General features: G+C 41.5%; 1 non-coding gene across 1 annotated transcript; it reads left to right on the top strand.

Annotated features, from left to right (window-relative positions):
* The first annotated feature begins 6,208 nt into the window (after window positions 1–6,208).
* Window positions 6,209–6,314, top strand: LOC141636745 (small nucleolar RNA R71). The gene has a single exon (XR_012541333.1). It is a non-coding gene; the product is annotated as a small nucleolar RNA R71 (small nucleolar RNA).
* The last annotated feature ends 9,941 nt before the right edge of the window (window positions 6,315–16,255 follow it).

Here is a 16,255-nt window from a genome sequence, read left to right on the forward strand (position 1 = left end):
TCTGGGCAGCTTGTTTTCGTGTTTTGAGGTTTTGGCGCGTATGTTTATATCCACCCCTTTTTCTGTTATAGTTTCAAGATGCCGCCCAAGAAGAATGCGTTGTATGCGAGAGCTGAGCTTATGAACATAGATGACATCGTTAAGATGTTGGAGCATCAGGATGCTCTTACTGAGGCTTTAAAGACTGTGGGGAAAGATAAGGATAAGGATAAGGAGAAAGAGGTTGATCACTCTAAAATCAGCCTCTATATAGCGAGGTTTAACCCGAAATTGTACAAGGAGTTGGGAGCCGAACCTTCTTGATAGCCGCTTAGAGAGATGGAGAACATATTAGATTTGGTTCGTGTCCCGATGAGATGAGAGTGGAACAGGCTGCATTCTATCCGAGGGAGGCAGATGTAAGTGGTGGGATACGGTGAAAGTGAGTGCTAAGGAGTTGTATGTGAACCAAGGTTTACCTGCTATACCTTGGGAAGAGTTTCGTAGGGCTATGAGAAAAGAGTTTGTACCGGAGCATGTGAGGAGTAAGTTGAGGGAAGAGTTTGACAGTTTTAAGATGACCGCCGAGATGTCTGTGGCCAAGTAATACAGGCAGTTCAATGACAAGTCTAGGTATGCTGAGGATATGGGTTTGAGTGAGGAGAATCTGGCGCTGAGGTTTGAGAGGGGGTTGACCCCTAAGATTATGGATAAGTTACCCGTGGGAGTCCTTACTGATGTTAAGGAAGCTTATGAGAGGGCCGGGAGAGCCGAGAGGTTGGTGGAGATGGCTCGGAGAGGTCGGGTGGTGAGAAAAGGAAGTCTGAGAGCGAGGGTGGTGGCCAATCTAATCACAATAAAGGCAACCACAATCGCCTAAAGGGTTTTCTTCCGGGTCGTGGTTCGATCTTTGGGGCTTCCTTTGGGCGTGGCCGTGGAAGTGTTAGTGGTATTTGGGGAGTGACCTGCTATAGTTGTGGTGGTGTAGGCCACAAGAGACATGAGTGCACAAGTGCACCGAACTTTCCGAGACCTGCGCAGCTATGCGAGCAATAGACCTACTGGTCATGGCCAAACCGGGAAGTCGAGCTACCAAAGTGGAGGCAACCGCAACGGCGGTAATTCTTATCGAAACCACCAACGAACAACAACAACAATCAAGGGTCCGTGCTAAGCCGACCACATCGGCCAAGATCTTGTCCGGGAGGTGGACAAGACCAAAGGAAAGTTATTCATGATGGAGAATAAAGCAGCTGAGGAGGATGCACACGTTATCACCCGTACTTTTCTTGTTAATGGTATTCATACCTTTGTTTTGTTTGATTCGGGGGCTTCTCAGTCGTTTGTATCTTCGACTCATGTTAAACGGTTGGGTTTGAGGGTATATGAGTCTATGAGTGAGCAAGTTTTTATACCTTCGGGTGAGTCTGTATCTTGTGGGAGGTTATATAGGGATGTACCTATGATAGTTGGGCAAGTTGATTTCCCTGTAGACTTGCTAGAGTTTCCTTTTGACGGTTTTGAGATGATAGTTGGGATGGATTGGCTGGGAAAGTATAAAGCTAAGATAGACTGTCATCAAAAGAAATTGTCTTTAAGAGGTCCTAAGGGTGTTAGTGTGTCTTATCGTGGGTTTCTAGTCAAACCCAAAGTTAAGTTTATTGCAGCTGTCACTTTGAAGTCTTACCTGAGGAAGGGATGTCCTTTGATCTTGTGCCATGTGAGAGATGACCGGATAGCGAGTCCGACAGTTGATCAAATACCGGTGGTGGGAGAGTTTGAGGATGTGTTTCCATTGGAGATTCCGGGGTTTCCGCCGAGAAGAGAGATAGATTTCACAGTAGAGTTGAAACCAGGGACAGGGCCAATCTCTAAGGCACCGTACCGTATGGGTCCTAAGGAGATGGAGGAGCTTAGGAAATAGTTGGATGATCTGATAGAGAAGGGATACATTAGACCTAGTGTATCGCCGTTGGGAGCACCAGTTCTTTTCGTGAAGAAGAAAAATGGGAGTTTGAGGTTGTGCATAGATTACAGGGAGCTGAACCGGGTGACGGTGAAGAACAAGTATCCTTTGCCAAGGATAGATGACCTGTTTGATCAGTTGAGTGGTGCATCGGTCTTTTCCAAGATCGATCTGAGGTCAGGGTACCATCAGGTGAAGATTAGAGAGGTGGACATACCAAAGGCAGCTTTCACGTCGAGGTATGGCCATTATGAGTATGTGGTGATGCCGTTTGGGTTGTCTAATGCACCGGCAGTGTTTATGGATTTGATGAATAGGATCTTTAGACAGTTTTTGGACAAGTTTGTAGTGGTGTTTATCGATGACATCTTAGTCTACTCTAAGACTAAGGAGGAGCATGAGGAGCATCTGAGGATCGTGTTGCAAACTTTGAGGGAGTATGAGCTATATGCTAAGCTATCCAAGTGTGAGTTCTGGTTAGAGAAAGTTGCTTTTCTGGAGAATGTGATCTCTAAGAAGGGAGTAGCTATGGATCCGGCGAAGATTGAGGCAGTGACAAAGTGGGAAGCACCAAAGAATGTTGCTGAGATCAGGAGTTTTCTGGGTTTAGCTGGGTACTACAGACGGTTCGTGAAAGATTTCTCCAAGATAGCTAGACCTATGACAGTGTTGATGAGGAAAGAGAACAGGTTTCGTTGGGATGAGAGTTGTGAGACGGCGTTCCAAACGTTAAAGGAGCGTTTGACCACAGCTCCTGTCTTAGCATTGCCTGAAGGGATCGAGAACTTTGAGGTTTATACAGATGCCTCAAAGAACGGGTTGGGATGTGTGTTGATGCAGAACGGTAAAGTGATTGCCTATGCTTCTAGGCAATTGAAGCCTTATGAGGAGAACTACCCTACTCATGATCTGGAGTTGGGTGCAGTGGTGTTTGCTCTCAAGATATGGAGACATTACCTTTATGGAGCAATCTTTAAGGTATTTTCTGATCACAAGAGTCTCAAGTATATTTTCACTCAAAAGGAGTTGAACATGAGACAGAGGAGGTGGATGGAGCTGATTGGCGATTATGACATGGAAATTATCTACCATGAAGGGAAGGCCAATGTAGTTGCTTGATGCTTTGAGTAGGAAGAGTGTACATTCTCTCGTGTACTCTATCTTTGATGAGGCTGAGAGATGAGGTAGCGAGGTTTGGGATACATATGATGCAGAAAGGAGATGCCATGGGTGATATGACAGTGCAGCTTGAGTTTTATGATGACATTCGAGGTAAGCAGGCGTTGGATCCTAAGATAGTGGAGTGGAGAGCTGGAGTAGAGAAAGGGACAGTGTCTCGATTCTCCATTCACACAGATGGTAGTTTGAGGTTTAACGGTAGGTGGTGTGTTCCTAATGATGAGGAGTTGAAAAAGACTATCATGACAGAGGCACATTGCACACCGTATTCAGTACATCCAGGTGGTGACAAGCTATATAAGGATTTGAAGAACACGTTTTGGTGGCCTGGGATGAAGAAAAAGACGGCTGAGTTTGTGGCCCATTGTTTGACATGCCAGAGAGTTAAGAGGGAACAGCGACGACCACAAGGTAAGATTCAGTCTTTAACGGTACCTGAGTGGAAGTGGGAATCCATTTCCATGGATTTTATCGTGGGTTTGCCAAAGAGTTAACAAGGTAATAACATGATTTGGGTAATAGTGGATCGACTGACCAAGTCAGCTCACTATGTTCCAATGAAAAAGATACATGAACTAAAGCACAATTGGCTATGGCCTATCGAAAGAACGTGCTTAAGTTGCATGGAGTCCCTAAGGACATAGTGTCTGACAGAGATGCGAGATTTATATCAAGGTTTTGGAAAGAGTTGCAGGAATCTTTGGGAACAACTTTTAAGATGAGTACATTTCATCCTCGCGACATGACGGACAGATCGAGAGAACAATCAAGAGTCTTGAGGATATGTTGCGAGCTTGTGTGATGGATTTTGGTGGTAGCTGGGAACAGAGGTTGGACTTGATAGAATTCTCTTACAATAACAGCTATCACATTAGTATTGGTATGGCACCATTTGAGGCTTTGTATGGGAGGAGATGTAGGAGTCCGATTTGTTGGGACGATAGTCTTTGGCAAAGGGTTTTAGGACCAGAGATGGTGCATGAGATGGTGGAACAGATTAAGATGATCAGGGAACGGATGAGGGCAGCTCAGGATAGGCAAAAGAGTTATGTAGATCTACATCGCCGGGACATAGAGTTTCAAGTGGGGGACAAGGTTCTTTTGAAAGTGTCTCCTATGCGTGGAGTTATGAGATTTGGGAAGAAAGGCAAGCTAAGTCAGAAGTTTATCGGGCCTTATGAGATCTTAGAGCGAGTTGGGGAAGTTGCATATCGTCGGCTTTACCAGTGCCGCGCTAGAGAGAGTGCATAATGTGTTTCATGTATCGCAGCTGCGGAAGTATGTGAGTGACCCGTCACATGTGTTAGAGGCAGAGAACTTAGAGCTAGATGAGTCCTTATCATATCTTGAGGTGCCTAAGCAGATTCTTGATCGAAAGGTTAGGATGACCAGGAGTGGTGAGACAGTTTTGCTTAAGATCCTTTGGTCTAACCACGAGACTGAGGAAGCTACATGGGAGCGAGAGGAAGCTATGAAAGAGCGTTACCCTTTTCTTTTTGATCAGGTATGTATGGTTACGGGGACGTAACCTTGTTTCTTTTAGGGGGGTAGGAGATGATCGCGACGAGTTTTTAAGAGTTTCATACCCTTTTTGTATGTTGTGTCGGTATGTGTGTCGGGATGAGTTGGGTTAGTAACACGTTTTATGTTGAGTTTTGTTTTGGTTGTTGAGTCGGAAGTGTTGAGGGAGTACCTTTGTTTAGTAGTGGTTTGAACTTCGGGGACGAAGTTCTTTTTAAGGAGGGAAGACTGTAATACTCCGTATTTATGAGTCTTTGGGTACTCTATCGAGTAGGCCTTACTCTGTCGAGTAAGGGTGAGTTGCGTTTTAAAATAGTTTCTGACCTGTTGGGTACTCGATCGAGTAACTAGGATACTCGATCGAGTACCTTGGGTACTCGATCGAGTAGCCGGTTTACGGGGAGTTTTTCTCGGGTTTTGTTAATTATGCGATTAAGATATATAACCTTCTTCGTCATTATACTAAACACTTTTTCAAAACCTAATTTACTGTTATAGAGAGAAAGCAAGTACGTTCATCATCTTAATCGCATTGTTAGCAAATCCCGGAGTTTGGAAGGTCGGTTTTCATCGTTAGTTATACCGTTGAGATCCTTGCGTCAAGGGTAAGATCTATGTACCCTTTTTGTTGTCTTTCCTTTAAGTTGGTTAAACCCTAATCTAGGGATTTGGGGGTTTTTGAGTAGTTTGTGATTTGGTAGCATTTGTATGTTGTATGATAGGAGGAGGGTTCGTAGAAGAAGCTTTTTGATTCAGCTGTAGAGACCGTCTGATAGTTGTGCTTTCCAGGTAGGATTTCCTACTCAGTATTAGTCCCATAATGGGATGATTGTTGATGTGTTGTGGTTGATTGAATAATATAGTAATTGTATTGTGACGGTTGTTGATTGTGATTGTTTGTCTCTGGTTCTCGAGGCGTGTCCTCGGGTGAGTGGGGTCACTTGCGGGAGTGGCTTCACGCCCTAGTTTCGCCCTTCGTGGAACCCGCCACGGAAGGGGATGTGCACATTAATGGACAGGGTTATCGCTCGTTATGAGGAGCGGGGATTTGGTGGGTGCGGCTGCGGTCCCCCACTGGCAGGACTGGTCCAGTGGACAGTCGGTGATTGAGATTGTTGGAATTGGTGTAGTTGTGTGTGTGACGGTTAAGCTGTCTATTTATCTTATTGATGATATATATTGAGTTGTGTGATTAATACTGACCCCGGTTGTTGTTTTGTAAACCTGCGGTGATCCATTCGGGGATGGTGAGCGATGAATGAGCGTTTTGAGTTGAGTCTGGGATAGCTGGGAGGTGCCACCGTCTGACGATAGAAGTCTTCCGCTGTAGTCTTTTAGTTTTATGACATTTCAGTATTTCAGTAGACAGTTGGTTTTAAGAACTTGTACCCGTATTGTGGGATTTGGTTTCAGTTGTACTTTTCACTAAAAGTTATATCATTTAAGTTGTTGCGTTATTGTCTTATAAATATTATGCCTCGGGTAACCGAGATGGTAATATCTTCATACCTGAGTGGTCCTGGTAAGGCACTTGGAGTATGGGGGTGTGACAACCACTGATCAAAACCATGGTGAGGAAGAGACCTCACCAACTTCTTGAACTGACGCCAAGCTTCATAGAAAGTCTTATCAGGTGCCTGCTTGAAACTAGTAATCTTACCCCTCAGCTGATTAGTGCGTTGAGGAGGGAAGTATCTTTTGTAGAAGGCAAGTGCGAGAGTCTCCCAATTGGTGATACCAACAGCTGTCCGGTCAAGATCAGTCAGCCACTCACGGGCTGAGTCAGTCAGAGAAAAAGGAAAAAGCACTTGCTTTATCTTGTGTTGTGTTACTCCCTTTGTAGCGGGAATAGTGGATTAATAGTCAGTAAAGACTTCCATATGCTTTCGCGGATCTTCACCCGCCACACCTCAGTACAGATTCCTTTCCACCAGATTTATGTAAGACAGGCGGATATCGAAGGTGTTACCGTCCTCAGTTTGGAGGTTAAAACCTTTAGGAATCGAGGATGCTTTGGACTCCGAGTGAATTGCAATATTAGGCATCTTTACTGGCTTGTTGACATAAATGAGATTGTCTTCTTCAAAAGACTGGTCTTCTGCAAATAAAAAGTGTTGTAGCTCGGGCTCGAAAGTACTCAAGTCTTCCTTTCGAAGTTCTCTTTGCAGACGGAGTCTATGCCGAAACAGTCTTTCTGGCTCCGAATCAGCTGGAACTAATACGACCTGTTTGACCTGGGCATACACAGCACTGAAATAGATAAATGAGAACTATCTCAAGGAATAAAAATTCCCTGAGACGGATAAAAATAAACGAAAACAAAAACAGATAGGGCTATTGCCTCCCCGGCAACGACGCCAAAATTTGACAGGCTAGTCGTGTACCTACCAAAAATAACCAACTGGCACTAACTAATATAGCTAGGGAAGTCGGGTCGATCTCCAAAGGGAGGCAAGATATCTGTTAAGGTCCATCTATATGGTCACAAATGGGGGGTTTGAGTTTGGTTTCTAAACTAATAAAGGCTTAAAGGAACGAGCAGTAAAGAGAGAGCAATAAAAGGCAGAAATTATAATAAAGGTGATCAAATGAGAGAGAACATGCCAGGATTTCGGTTCACCATGGTAGTCTAGCGATTCAACTGCAAATAGCTTAGATAATCTACTGTGAGACGGATACAGGAAAGGTCCTTCCGGTCAACTTTCTATCCTAGATTTCCACTAACTTAACTTCCGTCCTCGTCAGGGTAGTCTACTGTTCATAGCAGGTCTATTTAGTCCAATCTTCCGATCCAGGAGTAAAGTTAACCAGATTAAAAGTAACTTAGAAGAATGCACTCAACTAAGTCTGTATTATAATTAAATTGCCATGGGTACAGATTCTCACAAATAAATCATCTAGCCTATTCGCTACATCGTCACAATCCTACCATGGATTCCCTAATCCCAACATGAAAGGATTTAGCTACTCATATTACTAATGTTGTCAATAATAATAATAATTAATAAAATAATTGAAGGCATGATAAAATAACAAAAATAATGCATAAACGAAATTAAGGCAGAAATTAATCAGGAGAGAAAGAAGGAATTAAAGCAATAAATAACAAGATTAAGATTAATAAAGGAAAAGAGATTACAATCACAAGCGATCCGGCGTAAAGAACAAACCAAAATCCAAGCAAGAGATTGAAGAGCAAAGTTACAGTAGAAAGTATTAGAGAGAAATTAAGAGAGTAAAAAAGTGGCGTTCTTAAGATGAGTCAAACGTAATTAATAACCTAAGTATGAAAGCTTAAATAGAAAAACAAAGTTTATCACGAAATAAGTCCAACACGGGTTAATTAAGCCCGTGTAAAATAAAAACCTCTCGATCGAGCAGTATAAAACCACTCGATTGAGGACTTCAAAGGCTCAACCTCTCGATCGAGTAAAAAGATCACTCGATCGAGGAAACCCTCTAAACAACATTTCGATCGAGTACAATAAAGCACTCGATCGACCTCTTCAGCACTCCAAACCACTCAATCGACCAAATAAACCATTCGATCGAGTGTTCTTCCTCCAAGTCAGCTTCTAGTAGGTCTTTGACTACTTCGTTGACCATCCTTTCACGCATCCCAAGGCATAATCTTGCTCTAACATTCCCGTCTCCTCAAAATGCATACAAAATGGGACGAATAGAGTACGGTTTCACCACTTTCAGGTTTAATTCTGCAAAACAGATAAAAGAAACTAAAGTAGCCAATTCGGGGCATATTGCAATAGAAAACATTACAAAAGTGCATAGAAATACGTGCAAAATAAGACTAAAAAGGCTATATAAAATGCACGTATCAGTTGTATCAGTCGCTATTGCCTTTTCTGCTAAAAAAGCGTCCATGTTTTATTGGCAAAATTGCAGAAGGAGCTTAGTTTTTTTGAATCAGTTTTGTAAGAAAAAGGATGGCTATGTAAAGGTATATCATTCTAATCTCTTCTCAATTTCATTTATTGATTGTTAAGTTCAGACCTTGGTAGAACCATGTTTAAATTATTAGTGTATAATAAATATGGATTTTCATGTGTTGTGGTTGCTCTATTGTTCAATATTGTTCTATGTTATTGAACTACTGATTGGTGTACAGCAAAAACCCATCTTGTCGTATTGTTTTAGAATTTATCATGTAAAAGTCCTATGTGCTTTATGTTAAACAAAGTAAATGCTTTACAACAACTCTACTAAAGACGCAAAATTTAGCCTGCTTGAGAATGTGAAACAAGAATACAAATTGCTTGCCCATTACAAAGCCTAAGAAGTACTCGTATTTGTTTGACCAAGAAACATATTTGGCTGGACAATTAGCTTTATCTAATGGGTGTTAGCTGGAGTAGATTGCCCATTTGTTAGAAAAGTAACTACGGGTAAGTTAAATTTTTGCTTTTCGCTTAGCAATATAGTTGCATTGCCAAGATTAGTTCACTTACTGCTGCAACTTCATGTCTAGTACAGTGAGATGGTACGAGGTTATATAGAAAGAATTGGTAAACCATACTTTAGCATACTAAATTAAAGTTGCACCAAGCTTAATTTCATGTTGCTGGGCGATGATAGGTTAGTTCTGTTTTAACTTATTTGTATACGGACAGTTTTAGCTTATTTGTAAGCTATAAGTATATTCAGCAAAAGTTGGATAGCCTATACATGATACCGTTGAATTTGAACGCTTAATATTTGTAAGTATATGCTTATGAACGTTGTATTAGTTATTAGGTAGACTCATTAGTTATGGGCAGATTGTAACTTGGCGATTTCCTACTCATAATTTGCAGGTTGATCATACAAGAGAAGCTGACACCATAATTGGAGTATATTTGTTTCAGATTTCATTCTTTCGTCAACAAAGCCTTGTTTTGACAGGTTTTATTTCTCTACTTTACTTGATACTACTGCTCTCTTGGAAGTCAAAACCTCGTAATTTGTAATGAGAACACCAAAATTGTTATCCTACTTCTCAAATTGTGGTCTTTAATGTCTTTTTTTAAAAACTACAAATAAAAAGTATGTAAAGGTTCAATGTTCTAATTTTTCTCTTTACTTGTTATTGCAGATCAAAGTTCGAAAGTTAACAACCAAATTGGCCATTGAAGCGAGGGAGGAAGCATGCTATTTGACAATTGGTTATGTTATGAGCGAGTTATCTTCGGGGCGTTTGGTGACTGTTCAATTTACTACCTTAGTTATCATTTCTTGTATTGTGTTCTGATGATACATTCCATTTTAATGTATAGAATGTAATATGTATTTGACACTATTATTTAATATAATTGAATTCATTTATCAAAGATTATGATAAATGTGTATTTTCTTATTTTTAGCTTATAATTTGTATCTAAGCAATATGAAAGTTGTTTATATGTGAGTTGGGGTAATGATGGAGTTTTGAGTTGGGGTAATGATGGAGTTTGTTAAGTGAGGACTTAACTTTAGATGTTCATATTATTAAATACTCGAGCATAATTATGAAGGCGTACTACAAAAACATTATTAACAATTAAAGGCACTAAGCAGCGCCGGGAAATCACTAAATTTAGCGCGTCAATTTGGCGGCGCTTTTATTTTGTGTGTACCTACGCACTTAATAAGCGCCGCTGAAAGTGCTAGCGGCATAGGCAAAACAGGCACTTTTCAAAGCGTCGATAAAACCCTTCGCGACGCTATTTAGCGTCGCTGAAGGCATTGAATTAGCACTGCTAAATGCCTGTTCTGTAGTAGTGCCATTACAACTAGTACAATACTTATAACTTACTATCATCGTCATATATCAAACTCATAATTCTTTATAAATGTTGTACACATAGAAAGACTTAGAACGCATTATTATCACCACATCACCCGACATTATCATGCACTATCGACACTTCACCATCTCTATTACATCCACACACACTTCCATTCAACCACAACTCTACACAGTTCATCATCATAATAAGACTTTACAGAGATTATATCGCAGTTATTGATAACTTATCTATCATATACTAAGCACATAATTCCTGACTCGATATTCCCATACCCGGTGACTGGCTTAAGCATAATGGGGCCATGATTTTGAAATGAGAGCGCCTACTCACCCAAAATCGAGCATCAGCTGGGGCTCCCAACACACATACACCAGGTTCATTTTATTAGACTCACTACGTTCATTAGGCTCATTTGTTACAGGTTCCAAAATCATCGCTCTGATACCACTTTGTAACACCCCCATCTACCAAGGAGCCTTAACAAGACCTTCCCTAGCAGATAAGAGCGTTACCATCTCGGTTGCCCGAGGAAAGTAATGATCAACTGTCATAAAAGAACGTTAATGTTATTTTACAAGTGACTTAAAACCAACAGGCGATATAAAAGATACAACTCAAGACTATTATCAGCTATGTGGAACTATCTCTGCCATGACTCGTCGTAGACTCGTCCCTCCAGGCACCCAGCTAAGATCCAACCTCAACCTGTTAAGACTGACTGCTCACCATAGTGAATCACGGCAGACACAACACAAACAGACAACACAACAAAACCACACAAGGTCAGTAACTGAGGTAACAAGTACAAGCAGACACAACACAACTAAAGCAACACACACACAACACCTCCTCCAACCATCCACACACCTTTGACTGCCCGAAAGTCCAGTCCTGCCGGATTACCAATCGCAACCAGTAATCCACACCGCCAGTGAGGGACCGCAGCCGTTCCCACCTAAGCCCCGCTCATCTCATCCGAGCGATAAACCCATGTTCCTTAATGTGCACATCCCCTTCTGTGGCGGGTTCCACAGAGGACGAATCAAGGGCGTGAAGTCACTCCCGCAAGTGACTCTACTCAGCTTAGAACGCACCTCGAGAACCATAGACAACAATCACACACAGCTGTACAAACAACAATCACCAACTACCATTTCAACACAATGTAATCAACTACCACAACCGATCATCAACAACGACAGTAACCAATTATACATCAACAACAGACCCTCTACACAATCAACAGCACTGAGTAGGCGAACCTAACTTTAGCGAACCGCAGCGATTCCACGTCCGATCACAAGATAACAATCAACCAGCAAAACCACATATAACAACCACCATACCATCTATTACTACTTCTAAAAACATAACTGAAAACAAAGACGACGATGATGATGACGACGACATACCTATTACACAGCAATCCGACGTCAAGACCGATACCCGACTCAAGCCTCCCATCTCTAAGGTGTTCTCACTCACAAAGGCATCAAGGAGGTGAATCATGATGAAGGAGAAGAGAGGTGACGACATTTAGGTTTAGGAAGAAGGTAGAGAAATAATTTGGGGTTTCATGAGTTATGGTTTATAATTCCCCGCTGCAAACCCGTTACTCGATCGAGCCAGCAAGCTACTCGATCGAGTAGCCTCAACTAGATCGAGTAACATAGAGACCAAAGCTCACATCGTCACAAGTCATCACTCGTAAGATTTCCTAAGGTCAAGATAGGTTTTTAAGGTCAGTCAACGTCGGTCAACTGGTCCCTAAAAGGACGGGTATTACAGCCGTCAACCATCGCTATATAACACCACCGTCAATCACAACCCTATATCACCGCCATAAACCACCATTGTCATCAAACATCACCGCCCTATACCATCTATATTACTAAGTGTTGATTTCGACATTGAAGTAGTATATCAGAATCAGAAAATAACCAATAAACATTGATTGAACTACCACGGTTGTCAAACAAAGTTCATTGATTTAGTAATTCAAGTAATTAATTTAGAAAGGCCATTGTCGAACGGGAACAAGGAGCGTCGTCGGTCGTTGTCAACATCGGGTGAGGCGATTGTGAGAAGATGACAAAGAGATAACAAAAAGGGTTGCTCATCGGCGAAGAGGATTATCGACAGTGGTCGTCCGGATGGCCGGCGTCTGCAACGGCTGGTATTGGTGCTTGGTGGTTGAACTTGGTGGTAGGGTGGACATGAGTGGTGGTTAGACTGGCTGGTAGGGTGTATTGTGGGATTGTACTGCGATTGTTTGGGGTTTTTTTTCCCTTTTCTTTGTAGTACATTAGTTTTATCTTAGGGGTACTAAATGAAAATTAGTAGGCAACAAGTACTAAATTGAGTAAAAAATGTACTGCGAAAATAAATTACGAATAAATAAACTAACTTATTACTATTCTGAAATAATAATGATAATAATTAACTATGATGGCGATATTAATTAACCGAGCTAAATCGCTTCCTCGTTATGCGTGAGCTTCTTCCTTCGTTCTAACATTCTACCCTTAAACTCTACTCCGTCATCCATCTCATCAGACACCGTCATTTTTGGATCAGAACCAAAGACATATCAATGGACACTCACCAGGACTATTCAATACACTCCAGCATTGGTCACATGTTTAGGAAAGCTTACTTTCCTAATTCTAAATAGGGTAGTAGTTATTTCCTAATTAATTTAGGAAAGTTAATTAATTTTTTAGGAGTCTATATGTCGGCCTATTTTAGTATAAATAGGAGGCTTTGTAATTAGATTTAAGGAAAAATTACAAATAACCACCATGTATTTGCGTATTTTTACAAATAACCACCGTGTATTTCCGGTTTTGCAAATAACTCCCAAATTTTCATGTGTACTCCTCAATCACGCCGTATATTTGGTCTGAGACTCATTATTCATATTTTCCAACTCTGTAACTAACGATTTTTCTGAAATACCCATATTACCTCACCCACTTAAACAATACAACATCTCCCTACTTTTTTTCCCCAAATCATCCCCTAAACCCTAAATCGCCAAATTGTTTCAACTCTTTAATCCCAATCTCCCTCTCCCTCTTTCTGTCAATTCAATTCCTTATTAATTCATGATTATGAGCCACAGAAGATGTTGGGCCCTAAATTATCCTGCCTGACCTGATATAGGCCAGGCAACAGCCAAAGACAACTTCCAGGCTCTAGAGATCTAAAACCAGGCATTACTCCAAGATTGACAGGCATTAAGCGAGTTGATTAAAGACAAAGGCGAAAAATAACCAAAGAAATTGAAAAGATAAAGCACCAGGCCATTGCAGCAACAAACAAGCGATCTCATATGTTCCCTACAAAAGAGGAAGACCAATTCCAGAAGGCAAAAATATAGGGAGCAGTCAAAGCAACGGCTAAGAAAGAAGCAACCATCTCCGGGTAAATAGGGGACATTCCCTATTTACCAGGAAAACCTAAACGGCACAAAGGGATTGAAAGCAACCACCTATAAATAGAAAGTGGGGGAAGACAAGAAGGATGATCGGAGATACCATCACTTTTACTCATATATTTTGTATTCTTAAGCAATATATTCGCATTCACGCCCGATACAACAATACTCTGTCGGGCTATCCAATCATAGTAACAATCACTCCCGGCTTGGTGCCCGTGGTTTTTTCCCTTATTCCCAGGGTTTTTCCACGTATAAAATCCTTGTGTCATTATTTATTAGTTTGTTTTACATTTAATTACACCAATCAGGCAAGTTATTCGAGTTAGATCACCCTACATATAAATCCCTGGCAGGACGCTCTAGATCACCAAAATCCCGCTAAAACAATTGGCGCCCACCGTGGGGCATCTAACTCAAAAATAATCAAAAGCCCACCATCAAAATACCACAAAAAACTAAGAAAAAATGGCAGGAGATAGCATTGAGCAACAATTAGTCATGCCAAACAACAGTTGTTGGAGATGGAACAATCAAACAAAAAATGATCCAGTCAAGTCAAGTGGCAAAATTGAAAGAATCGAATCCACCTAAAGATACAAATGGGAGAAAAAGCTTCAGGATCAAAATTGAAAGTCCACTGCACACCATTCTCCTCCATCATAAGGAACATTGACTTCTCCAATATTGGTACTCCAACTCCATCCAAAGCAGAGAAGAAACGGACTCGAGAACTCCAAAGTCAAGAACTCCAAGATCGACTAACACAACGCCATTATGATGGCTATGCTCCAGAAATCCAAAACTTCATGAGAGATTTGAAAAGATCCCAGGAGTTCCTACCCCAATTGAAGAAGCAAATCCGAGGAAAGCTATGCGATTCTCCCTTCGTGGATGAAATAGCAAAAACAGACCTGCCAAAGAAGTTTGTGATTCCCTCAATGAGAATCTATGATGGAACCACTGATCCACAAAACCATGTTGCCTATTACAAGCAAAGAATGCTTTGGCAAAGATCAATTCCCGATGAACTACGTCAAGTCTGCATGTGTAAGGGATTTGGAACAACTCAATGGACTCCGCCTTGCAAAGTGGTACATAAACCTGCCAAATGGAAGCATCAAGTCCTTTGCGACCTGGTCAATTCTTTCAATCATCGGTTTGCCAAGCAGGAACTAGAGAAGAGATCCAAAGGACCTGTACAGGGTTAAACAGAAGCCTGGAGAATCAATCAGATCATACATGACAAGATTCAACAAAGAAAAAGTATCAATCCCCAGATGTGATGTTGGAACAGCCATTGAAGCTTTCAGGCAAGGGCTACCCCTGGACAGTGACTTTTATGATGAAATGACCATGAAGCCCTGTCATACCTTTGAAGATGTCCAAGCACTAGCCATAGGCTATATCAGCCGGAAGAAGACAAAGGCTACAAGACGATAATGCCGACAACAACTCGTGGATATGACAAAACCAACAGAAAAGCTTTAACAACAAAGGAAGCAATTCCGTGCCATCTCCCTACGCAAGACCCGACGATCGAAGTCAACTATACACATGAACAACGAGGTAACTCCTATACTTATCCTCCTGTCCAGGAATATAACTTCTCTGTTGACATTGCAGGATTGATCAAGAGACTTGACCATATGGGAGACATTGTCAAGTGGCCAAAGAAGTCAGACAACCCCAACTCAAGAAAGGATACCACCAGATGGTGTGAATTTCACATGGACATAGGTCACACAACAGAAGAATGCCTGGGATTACGGAGACAAGTGGCTTACCTGCTAAAGAAAGGATACCTGAAAGACTTGATGCAAACAAAGAACAAGGAAGATGACGGAACAAGAAGAAACACAGAAAGGCAACAACGTGACCTACCCCCTGCACCACCCATTTATGAAGTCAAATTCATCAATGGAGGATCGAAAATTTGTGGCCTGACCAGTTCAAATTGCTAAGAAAATTGCCATGGAGTCAAAAATGAAATCTCCTTTTAAATCTATCAATTTACCTCAAATTACTTTTGACGACACCGATATGCGGGGTATTCCACCTCCACCATGACAAACTTGGTAATCACCATGCAAATAGGGACCGCACGTGTCATGAGAATCCTGGTAGATGGAGGCGATTCAAGAAACCCGATCATGCTTGATGTCCTTAAAGCAATGAAGATTGATGAGAGCCAAATCATTAAAAAGTCTAATGTCCTAGTAGGATTCAGTGGAGAAACAAGAAACACACTAGGAGAAATACACCTACCCACATATGTGGAAGGAGTATCTTCATATGAAAGATTTGGAGTCCTGGACTCGCCCGTCATCCTACAATGCTATATTGGGAAGACCATGGATCCACAACATAAGAGCCATACCCTCTACC

This window comes from Silene latifolia, chromosome Y, assembly GCF_048544455.1.
Source record: "Silene latifolia isolate original U9 population chromosome Y, ASM4854445v1, whole genome shotgun sequence".
In the NCBI taxonomy this organism is placed as follows: Eukaryota; Viridiplantae; Streptophyta; class Magnoliopsida; order Caryophyllales; family Caryophyllaceae; genus Silene; species Silene latifolia.